The 12,977-nt window shown below is 31.2% G+C and overlaps 1 protein-coding gene across 1 annotated transcript in view; it reads right to left on the bottom strand.

Moving 5' to 3' along the window:
• LOC125836649 (probable WRKY transcription factor 65) overlaps positions 1-12,977 on the bottom strand; it is a 212,052-nt gene that overhangs the window by 93,262 nt on the left and 105,813 nt on the right. The window lies entirely within an intron of this gene.

The following is a 12,977-nucleotide window of genomic DNA, read 5'->3' as shown; positions in this document are numbered from 1 at the left end:
CCACTAGTCCACTGCAGCCAATGTCTTCATCCATCTTTTAATACTTTCTCATTATTTGTCACACTATTTACTCACACTTCTTAACACTGTAAATCACCATCGAAATCACCAAATAAGCATTAAAATTATTACTCATTTAGTGAATAAAATCAAATCGTCTTTAATCTCTTTACTCTAATAAAATTCACCAACCTTCAGATATTATCTCTAATCTCTATTATTTTTCGATGAAGAATTCAAACTACACCCAATAACGATTTTAGGAACTTGAGCAGCAACCACCAGTCGATTTTGCTCAACCCTGATAATCCAAATTATTTCCTCAAGTTTAAAAGGCATAAATCCTTCACTATTTAAAGAAGGATTCAAAAGGGCATAGTCGTATTCAAGTCCAAGACGATTAGCAAGAACTTCGAACTTAAAATTGGTGCCAAGATTGCAGAATTTGGGTGGGAGAGGTGAAGGGGTTAATCTACATGACTTGATAAAATTGTTGTTGTGATGGTGATGTTGTTGATAAATATTGTTGATTTCTTTTACCCGAAAAAGAGATGACAAGTGTTGATATGGATCTTGGATTGAGATCTAATTTGTGGGTTATGGAAGACTAGGGTGGGGGTGGGGTGTCTAGGGAGAAATGGGGTGGAGGGAATAAAGGTTTAGGGGAGTTTACAGTGAAAAGAAATAAAAACATGTCTCTAAGGAGAAGAGAAGAGTAAAGATGATGTTGTTGGCAATGAAGAAGAAGAACAACATTTACTTTTAAAAAAAATAATAATAATGATATTTTGATAGTTGTAGCACGTGTGCACACCACATACAAAGAATGTGGTTATCTAGTTTTAGGGTGGTATATATTTCGCTTTACAATAGTTCAAAGGGGTAATAGGACTCCTATAAAATATAAGTGTGTAGTTGAGAATTTGGTTATAGATTGAGGGGGGATTTGGCCATTTTCTCCCATTAATGGTGAAGTTCCAAAGCTTCAACTCAAGCTGGGAAACTGGATTTAACATGGTATCAGAGCATTAGAGATTTTTACTCTGTCAATTTTGCTCGTATTTGTTTCCTTCTCTGCAAAAAAAATTTCGATTCCCAATTTTTTTTCCATTCTCACATTGCTCGATTCGTTTTACTTTCTCTGCTATCATCATGGTGGATGTTGTAGATCCAATTGTTAATCAATTCATTCCTACTCCTACAACTCTAATTGTGGGAGGTCCATTGTATACTCATCTCTCTGATAGCGCAGGTGTAGTGTTGGTTCATGTTGCTTACAATGGAGCTGGATTCAGTTCATGGGAGAGAGGTGTTTTACGCACCCTCTCAGTGAAGAACAAATTAGGGTTCATCAATGGGGAATGCATGAAGCCATCCCCAGATTCCCCTGATTATCAACAATGGGAACGATGTGATACTATGGTAACTTCCTAGATTTTGAATTCACTGAGCAGAGAAATTGCAGACAGTGTTGAGTATGTGTTCGATTCACTGGAATTATGGAGTGAGCTATATGATCGCTATGACCAAACCAATGGAACGAAGTTGTTTCAAATCCAAAAGGAAATGATCTCAGGCAAGGTACTCTAGACATCATTTTTTACTATACTAGGAGGAACTCAACACATTGAGTGTTAAAAATCAGTGCAACTGCCTTTGCAATTGTGAAGCCAAGGCCACTATGCATAAGACGGAACAAGAGAGGCGATTGATTCAGTTCCTTATAGGTCTGAATGAGGTCTACAAAATCATTCGAGGAAGTATACTTATGATGAAACCACTATCTTCCATGGGTCAAGCATTTTCCATGCTCATTCAGGAAGAGAAGGAAAGAGAATTCAAGCCCAATAGTCAGCTTTTCATAGAATCTTCTTCATTATATGCCAGCATTTCCACTGGATAATCTAGAAATGGTGGTGGTCCTTCATCTACTCGAGGGTTCTAAACTAATTACACACAGAGTGGAAATGTGAGGACACGACCTTTCTGTGAGTATTGTAAGAAGTTAGGTCACACCAAGGACAAGTGCTACAAGCTTCATGGATATCCTAACAAAGACAATCCTGGTCCTAATGATAACCATCAACCACCTAGGAATTCCAACTACAAAGGCTATAAAGGAAAAAACATTGTTGCTAATGTACATGGAGAATTATCTGAGTTTGGTTCGACGGAGAGTAGTGACAATACTCAGACTGGTCAGAATGGACCCTTGAGCACCGTATTCATAGAGCAGTAGCATCACTTGGTTAGCATGATGCAACACTTTTAAGGAGGCAACATGAATGATACATTTCCTGAGCCACATTCTACAAGTGGAGCTGTCAACTTCACAGGTATGATAGCATGTAACTTTTCTATTAACTTTGAGAAACTTTCATGTGGATGTCTAAAAACTAAAGCTGATTTGTGGATCTTAGACTCAGGGGTAACACACCACATAACCTTTAACAAAAATCACTTCACTAAACTCACCACTACATTGCCATATCCCATACTTGTCAACTTACCAAATGGATATAGAATTAAAGTAACTCAATGTGGAACTGTGATATTATCTCCAGTAATTACTCTATCCAATGTTCTTTTTATTCCTACTTTCAAATACAATCTCATCTCTATATGTTCTCTATCCACTCACCTTAAGTGCATCACTTCCTTTACCGATTATTTTTGTCTGCTACAGTCTCCTTCACTGAGGAGGCCTATGGAGATTGGTAGAGTCCATGATGGATTATACTTCTTATGCTCACACTGTCTATAAAAGAACAACAACATTGTTTCCTATTTTCCTTCTCATATGTCCATTGTAAACGACACACAATGTCAGTGTTATTCTTATTCATGTTGTCCCTCTCTTTATGATGTAACAAATTCAATTGCTACTAATAAAGAGAGTGTTATTGTTCCCGATTCTTTTATGTCTCATGGTAGTATTGCTGTTAATTTTATTGTTCATCCCTCTTTAATGTATCATGATAATACTGCTGACTTACTTAGGCATTATAGATTAGGCCATATTCCCTTTGTTAAAATGAAATCACTTCAATACCAGTTCAGTTCTCCCCAAAACAACCTTTCTTCTGTCCAATTTGCCCATGGCAAGGCAATCTAGACTACCCTTTTCAATTAGAACAACTGCCTCCACTAAATGTTTTGATTTAATACACATAGATCTATGGGGTCCATACCACACCAAAACTTATGATAACTTCATCTATTTCATCACTATAGTGGATGACCATAGTAGGGCTACATGGACACACCTACTAAGTAGCAAAACCAATGTTCTGCATGTGGTCAAAACCTTCATATCTATGGTAGAAAACCATTTTCAAACCACAATAAAGACCATTAGATCAGACAATGGGTTCAAATTTTCTAATAATGAAACCAACTCCTTCTTTCAATCCAAAGGCATCACACATTAGAAAACCTGCCCACACACACCACAACAAAATGGTGTGGTGGAAAGGAAAGACAACTATTTGATTGAAATTGCAAGGTCACTTTTGTTTCAGTCCAAATTACCAACAAAATACTAGGGGGAGTGCATTTTGACAGCCACTTATATCATAAACAGACTGCCCTCACAAATACTTCACAACAAGTGTCCCATTGTGCTTTTACACCAACAAAGACCTTTATATTCTCACATGAAGAGTTTTGGATGTCGTCATGCAAGCTAGCAAAGCCAGCGCAGAAGCAGCCCCCAGATCCACACAGGGTACTATGCTATCCTACCACACCAAAAGTCCAAAGAACTAAGTTTGATCCCAAGACTAAACCCCATGTCTTCATAGGCTACTCTCATACCATAAAGGGATACAAGGTACTAAGTTTAGATACAAGAAAAATTCATGTTTCTAGGGATGTCATATTTCATGAGACCATCTTTCCTTTTGCACTAACAAAAGACACTTCCAACTTTCCTCCATCTCTTTTTTATTACTCCAGCATTCCTAACTTTTCCTCCTCAGATTCTGACCAAGATAATGTTACTACTGATCTTCCCATTGATCAGTGTGGTCAGAGAAACCTTTCCATTCCAAGTTCTACCTTGCCACATGATGATCTACCTTCATTAACTCCTACACTTCCATTTAATTCCCCTGTTGTTGCACTTCTTAATGAGGCACCTGTACCAAGAAAGTTTACTAGAAGTCATAAGGCACCATCTTATTTGAATGATTACATCCATCATGTACCAAAAGTTAGTTAACTCTCCCTTTCTTCCTCCGTTACACACAAAAATCACATTGCTCCTGAGGAATTGGTACTTGATAGTCAGTCTTTTGTGATAAACATATCTCATGAAATTGAACCAATGTCATATGAAGAGGCAACTATAAACCCTGCCTGGTAGACAGCCATGACACAGGAGTTTAGTGCACTGCATGAGAATCACACATGTGACCTGGTTCCCCTGTCCCATGGTAAGAAGCCTATTGGGTGTAAACGGGTGTATAAGATCAAACATAAGGCAGATGGGAGTATAGAGAGATTAAAGGCTAGACTAGTGGTGAAAGGATATACACAACATGCATGGGTTGATTACACTGAAACATTTTCTCCAGTTGTGAAAATGACAACAGTCAAAACTTTATTAGCCACTGCAGCCAAGAAACACTAGGACATTTTTCAGTTAGATGTTGATAATGCATTCCTTCATGGGGAACTGCATGAAGAAGTTTACATGGATGTACCACAAGGTTTGGCTATTGGATCCTCTGACTTAGTTTGCAAGTTAAATAGATCATTGTATGGCTTAAACAAGCAAACAGGCAATGATATGCATGGTTGACAGATGCTCTTGCTTGGGATCAGTCTTGTGAGCTGGAAATCCAAGAAACAGGAAACCATATCTTTGTCTTCTGCTGAGGCTGAATATAGATCCTTAAGGAAGGTGGTTGGTGAGCCAGTATGGTTACAGAGATTGTTTGATGAGTTGATTGTTCCCACTAATGGACCATTTCATGTCTATTGTGATAGCCAATTTGCTCTACACATTGCGTGAAATCCTGTGTTTCATGAGCGTACGAAACACATTGAAATATACTGCCACTTTGTTAGAACCAAGCTTAAAGTAGGACTCATTACTCTACATCATGTTGGTACAAATCATCAGCTAGTTGATATTCTTACTAAGGCTCTTACTGAAGTCATGCATTCCACTGTGTTGTCCAAGTTGGCAGTGATTGCCTCACCTCCAACTTGAAGGGGGATATTGAAGCTAGAGTTAAAAGATTTATAAGTCCAGAAGTCAGTTACGAATTAGTTAAGCTGCAAGTTAGATATTTAATTGTTACTGATACTTGTATTGATTCAAGTTAGTTACAAGTTAGTTAGGATAGATGATGTTAGTCTCATTCTATAAATAGATGCTTTGTATTCATTCCTAATCAGTTTTACAGAAATAAGAATTCAGTTCCTAAGTCCTCTTCTTCCTCTCTTATGCAATGTTGATGAGGTCAATCTCACACCATTAATGGTGAAGTTCCAAAGCTTCAATTCAAGCTGGGCAGCTGGATTTAACACAACTAGCCAAATTATGATTGAACATTTCCTTGGAATATATATACGTTACACCTAATCATGTCAATTTCTACTTTTTCTATTTATATATGGAAATTGCATAGTTATTCTTTTTTGGTTGTAACTATACTTTTGCGCTATTAACAAAAGGAAACATATTTTAATTTATTCTTGAACTTTACAAAATGGTTCAAATTTTTCATCACTATGAGTAGGGGTGTTCACGGGTTGGTTTGGGTCGGTTATTGGTCAAAACCAAAACCAAACCAACTTAATCGGTTTTAAAATTATCAAAACCAAACCAAACCAAATATAATATACATTTATCGGTTTGGTTGTTTTCGGTTTTGGTTTGGTTTGGTTTGGTCTGGTTCGGTTATTCGATTATTAACCATACATAAAAATAAAAGAAACAATTCATTCAAAACGTGAAAAAAGTGACAAAAAATCCATTCAAACGAAAAAATAGTTAGAATGACTGGCATTACAGAACTTTGGATCATTGAATTTACTGAATAAAACTTCAAAATTCACTATTTTGGCGTAGAAGGAAGAGACGATGACATTTTCAGTCCCACAATGAATTTCCATAGACACTCATATACATGAAACCAATAAGACAAATGCTCTCACCTTGGACATTTTTTCTTTCATAAGTAAATTATAAATAAATTTTGATGAAATATATGTAAAATCTTTAAAATTGTTTATGAATATAATATATTATGTATGTATAGTAATAAAATTTATGTATATAACTTGTTGGTTTGGTTCGGTTATTTCTTCGGTTTTTTTGAACAAAACCATAACCAAACCAATGACTATCGGTTCTTATCAATCTAAAACCAAACCAAACCAAAACCTAAATTAAATTGGTTCATTTAATCGGTTTGGTTTGATTTTTCGGTTTGGATCGGTTTTTATCCAAACCATGAACACCCCTAACTATGAGTTAGAGTTAAAAATAATTTGTTGTTAAAAGATTTGTCCGAATTTGTGATTATTTCATAACAATGAAAGCTTTTTAACGCATGAATCTTTTCCACAAGAAATAATAGTCACATTTATCCTTAAAATACGTAAATCTATTATCCAAATTTGTCCTTGAATTTTGTAAATTTATGCTAAGTTCAAGGATAAATTTGCAATATTAGAAATATATTTAACTACAACTATTAACAGAGGACGAATTTGGATCATTTTACAAAGTTTAAGAACAAGTCTGAATATTTTTCCTTACAAAAATTTGCTAATCTTTCATTAAATTGTAAGCCATCTAACACAAATCACGGAGATAAGATAACTATTCTTCAAATACTATAGATCTCTATATTTGTTTCATTATTTATACCATCAACATCCATCTTTTCTATGTTCCCTTGGAATATGCACATGTATTATCCTTCAAATTTCCAACATATAGAATGACTAAAAATAATTAAGCGTGTCTTTTATTTTTTGTAGCTGCACTAGTACTGTTTATGATTTTGAATAAGTATTGGCTCCAACAATATAATTTTTTTAAATTAAGAAGGTAGGTTGTCTCCTAATGATTTGAAGAGGGCCATTACTTATCCCTAAGTTTCCATAAAACAAATATTATTGACTAAACCATTAAGAGCTAGAGAAAATATGATTTTGTAGGGCACATCTATGACCATACATTCCTCTCTCTATCAAAAAATTTTAAAATCACAATCAACTTGATTTCCTCCTCACTTATGGTAGGGGTTTTCATTAATTTTATTTAATATCTTACATACTTATATGCATTATTACTATCCAACTTTCTTAAGTAAAATATAAAGATCTTTTCCATCGGAAAACAATAGAATTTATAAATCATGATTATTCATTCATTTTTTATCGAATCAGCGCACTGCAAAATTAAATACATAGTGGAAATTGAAAAACATATTCTTACTAAAATAGTGGAAAATTTCTTAATTTTTGCGTATGAAAAAATTATTATTATTTTTTCTCACCTATCAAAATATCTATAGGAATAACCACGGAACATTATTTAATGAGAAATTTCAGTTGGATTGGAAAAGTAAAATAAAAAAATTTAGTAGTACTTACTCTCCTTGTTATTTTACCTTAACGTATACTCCTATAATATGATTTAGTGGCAGATATTCCAAATAATTCACTCAAAATAAACTTTGAAAAATATAGAAAATTCTTCTTCATTAGTCATTTTATGACATAATCTGTATAGATAAGCTGTTAATTTTGTAGTTTCAGTTAATTGTTCATTAATTTCAACTAAAATGTAATTCCTAAAAAAGTTTTTTTTTTTTCTTACAAAAAAAGTGGGACATCGTACACTGATTAAAATTGTTTTGAGACATTTTGGTATCGTGTGAGTGGTAATTTGAACATCATTTGAAAACAACAGCAGATCGGAGTAATGTGTGTTGTGGACCATGTATACCCCTGACTAAATTGACAAGAAAAAGTATATATTCTCTAAATTATTAACCAGTCACAAAAAAAACAGAAAATTGATCATATAATATTATACAATTTTGAAATTTCAAATTTTAAAAATAATATTCCATTAAATTAAAATATTCACCAATCATTCCAAATAAATGAAAGGAAGAAAGATGCATTGTATAATGCTGTACGTACCAGCAAGCCCCATTTTTCATCATCTATCACCATCAACAGCTGTGTCCATGGGCAAATGACCTCGTACAGCGAATGAGACAACTTTTTTCTTATCTCGATTTTAAGTTTTGAATATAAAATATTTTTGTTTTATGAATCTTAATTTAGTTACGTGTCAATACGGATATCAAATACCAAATGAAATATTTCAGAAAACGGTTGTATACATTATTTGGCCAAGATTATCCTTTTTAGCTTAATCATATTGATTTTACTACGTTAATTTGTCAATTTATTAATTTATATCCTATATATAGTTTAATTTTAGGAGTTAATTATGTTATGACAAATCTTTTTAGTGTCAGCCATCACTCATTAGAAACAAGAAATTAACTCATTCGATCTGGAGCATTGTACGTTGAAAACGTCTCAACGGTGAAATAGAAAATGATTTTTTTAACTTATTTAATTTCACAAGTTAGCTATGAGACAAGGCTTGTTAAGCAGATCAAATATTTTATATTTCATTTGATGTGTGATAACACCGCATGCTCAAAAGCATCAATTTGGAACGTAAAACATATAATATAAAGGTCAAACATAATATGAATGTAATCTTGTATATCTTATTTATTCTATTTATCTCTCATACCAACAAAAATAGTATATTCAATACAATCTTATCAGTGGAGTGTAGAGAGGATATAATATACACAGACTTTATTGCTAATTTATAGAGGTGGAAAAATTATTTTTAAATGACCCTTGACTAAATATAGCAAATTCAAGTATAAAGATACGGTAATAATGAAGAAAATATAACAAATACCAATAAAATAGTATAATAATCGAATATATCTAAAACAAAAACTACTAGTATAATGACAATTTATGACAAAAAATTAATCACCCTAAGATAATAGTACTACACTAATAACTAACATTCTACTCTAATACATCTCTCACACAATCTCCTATATTTAGAGTCATGTCTTTGATAAAAAATCATAGGGTAATGCTAAATGGCCAGAAAATTTGGCCAGAATTTTAAAAGATCTGTAATATCTTTTTTGTTTTAAAATAAACTGATCTTTTTTTCATTTTTTAGTTAAAATATATTAAAATTAAAAAGGTAAAAATGTTCAATAAGATAAATAAAATACCATTTTGATCAAATTCTAGCCAAATTTTTGACCAAAAAAATTTCTCTGAAATACTTTTCGATTTATCTCTATCTCTCCTTATATCCTATATATAACCAACCTCTTATACCTCGAGATTCGGAGAGAACTCATTTTGCTGAGAAGTCCTTCATGTTTTTGTCTTGTAATAGGGAAAATTGTGCAAGCTAGTGTGAAAATTGATAGCCGAAATGAGAAAAAAGAGAAAACATGTCCATCCATAAAGAAGCCACCAAACAAACTGCAGAACCCCTTATCTAAGGGATTCCATTTTCCTAGAATTTAAGACTTACGAGGGAAATTGGAGTAATAAAGTCAGTCCAAATAATTATGATCCGTTCAATTAGTTTATGTTAGATGGATTAATTAATAATTTATTATTGAATAATGCTAGATGGTCAAAAAATTTGGCCAGAAAATTTAAAAAATCTATAGTATTCTTTTTATTTAAAGTGAAACTGATTTTTATTTTTTTTTAATAAAAATGTATTAAAATTAAAAGGGTAAAAATGTTTTAAAAGGTAAAATAACATATTTTAAAAAAAATTCTGGCCAAATTTCGGATTTTTCCTATTTAGTGTCTTGTTTGTTCAAGGTTTTGGAGTTTTTTAATAATAATAAATTTAATATAATTTTATAAATATATCAAAGCAATTTGAAAAAAGAAAAATACAGAAGTGAAAAAATCATAACGAATGCTAAGAAAAGCATTGTATAACATTTTGAAAGGGAAAAAAAAAAAGTAAGAACAGCTTTGGCTCCTTTTTATCTTTTTAAAAGTTTATATTTATATGCTAATAATATAAATTATATTGTATACTATTGAGTGTAAGTACTTTATGCGAATCATTTATATGAAAGGTATTTCAATTTGGATATTGGGAAAAATAGAAAATAATTTATTAGACCGGCTCGAAAAATTCCGTATACATGTACATAATAATTCTGATTTGAGCAATAATACAACACACAAGTAGAAATTAAATGCAAGAAAATCTTGGTTGAAAATTTGAGAATAATGATTTATTTTTTTAATTAAAAACTCAATCGAATATGTAGGAAAAATTTACCGCACAAGAAAGATGTTTTGACGAGTCCTCCTAATGAATAATTATCTAAGGTAAATCTATCCTAGTTATAAGGTTATTGAATAAAGTCTTCTATCAATCTTTTTTATCTTTTTTGTAAATCATGGTTAATCTTTGAGTACTTGTACATATATTATTACTTTAATATTTTATTTTCCTTCAGAATCTCATAAGGACTTTTTGAGGTAATTAAGGAACCTTTGTGTAGGCAAATATACGTTATTTTGATATTATATGCATAATAATATTTGTGAATGTACAACATTGTTGGGCATAATCATCACTATCTTTTGGGAGCTGTGCTTTTCAAGCATGCGCTGGATATACGTTTTAGGTATAATAATGCTGCATTATAACTCACTCAACAATTAATACCATACATCAAAATTATTAATATGATGAACTACTAAAAATGTATGCAATTAGTAAGAGTTAACTCATAATGAAAACAACCCAAATTAAAAAAGGAAATTCCTTCATCCTTTTTTTTTGAAAATTTGCAAAAGCTAAGTTAGAATTTTCACCAGAATTCAAAATATTAATATATACCAAAAAGTAAAAAAAAAAAAATCAACATTTATTCTTATTATAATAATTTTAACTAAAAATTATATAACGTAACTTTCTTATATCCTAGCTTTACCCCTGAATTGTATTTAGAAATTCCCAATATTCTAATATTATTTTTACGGGGCAAAAGAAAAAATGTTTGTCACTTAAATTAATTTTTAAAAAGTGGCGTTAATATATATAAATATAATATTTATATAAAATATCGATTAATTTGAATTTACGCTTAATAAGGCCCGTTCGAAAGTATTGTTCTCTACTAATTTTTTTATTGTTAAATGCTCGAGATTTCTAATTAAGAAAAAAACAATTGCATGCCCTGCAAAATATTTTTTGTGGTGTATTATTAAACTCTCAACATCAAAGTTGGGTTTCCGAAAAACGGCAACATATAAACTAATTACTCCATATTGTGGTAAGAGTCACTAAATTTATTAAAAACAATATCACGATGCGTATCAAATGGTTCAAACAACTATAGAATAAGGAATAAAATGTTCGCTACCGCCGCATTGCATTGCGCAGTTTCTTTAAAACTCAGAATAATGGCAATGTATTATTAATCAGTAATCTATAACTTGTCTAGTTGACTACTCTATATTTTTAGTATTTCTCTTAATTCTGCTCAATGTATATGATACATTTTTTCGTTAAAAAATAATGTTATTTTATTATAATAAAATATAACTTAAACTTTAAAATTTCACAATTTCTTTTAAAACTTTGTATAAACTCAAATAATATTATATATAGCACTTAAATTTCTAATTGAGGGTTAATGACTAGTCTTAAAACCTCTAATGAAAGTAGAGTGATTTAATGAGAGATAGTTGTTGCCAGTTTGACATACAGAAGGACATGAATAATAGATTCTTAAGTACCCCCACCAACTAACTTGGAGGCCCCTCTCTCATGCCTCAAGTCAAACAAGGTCCGTATTGTAGTACCCAATACTTTTTAGAAGTCGTTTTTGCGTGAGGTATAAAGTATAATAATCTCAGAAATAAAATGTAAGATTATTGATTGAAGGTATTAAACAGTTTTGAAATTATTTATTCTATCATTTATATCTTAGTGATGAGATAAGTTATCTCATATATCTAGTAAAATAATTTATATCAAGATAATTTAATTTTGAGATAACTTGTTTCCAATAAAAAATGAATAAGCTTATTAATATATTCTTTATCCCTTCCTTTGTTATTATTTTGAAATTTATAAATTATTTTTAGTCTTTCAAAAAAAATATTAACTATAAGAGAAAATGAGAATATTGTAATTCATTTTATACTATAATAAATAAATAATTAAGCATAATTATTTTATTTAATAAAGTGGATAAAATATGAAAAAGGAAGGAGTAGTGTTTTTTCTTTTGGGTATTTGGGGAAGGATTCATTAAGTGGATCCCACATTATTAAACAGTGTCTACTACCTACTTTACACCTTCATCACTTATAATAATAGGCAATACTCCTAACGCATTCTCACCGTGAAAATAGAAAATCATAATAAAATGTACTAGTATATAACGGTAGGTTGAGTTAATTTTGGTGCGTTAAAACGGTAGGTTGAGTTATTTTAGGAAGGTTAAAATAAATTGAGTAATAAATGATAATAATTGATTACTTGAGTTGAAATGAATTGAATCAAAATAGATTAGATAATAAATTATTGTATGGACTTTTGATTTCTAAATTTGTTTTTTTAACTATTTCTTTTACTTGAATTTGAGCGGAAGGTTTTTAAGAAACAACTCGTTACTGTTATAAGATAGTAATAAAATTTGTGTGCAGTTTACTCAACTCGTCAAACATCATTTATTTGATTTCACCAAGTATATTATTATATATCACCATCAATTAAAATAAACGACTATACGAATGAAAAGAAGTTTATCACTAAAAATGTTAAAGATCAAATATTAAATCGTCAGAACATTCAATGCAAAATCATTAGATCATAGGTGAGACTTGTGCTGAAGAAG

The sequence above is a fragment of the Solanum verrucosum genome, unplaced genomic scaffold, assembly GCF_900185275.1.
Source record: "Solanum verrucosum unplaced genomic scaffold, falcon-dt-bn FXZP01000278.1, whole genome shotgun sequence".
Lineage (NCBI taxonomy): Eukaryota > Viridiplantae > Streptophyta > Magnoliopsida > Solanales > Solanaceae > Solanum > Solanum verrucosum.
The sequence above is the reverse complement of the archived record's forward strand: the minus strand, read 5'-3'. Positions and strand labels throughout refer to the sequence as shown.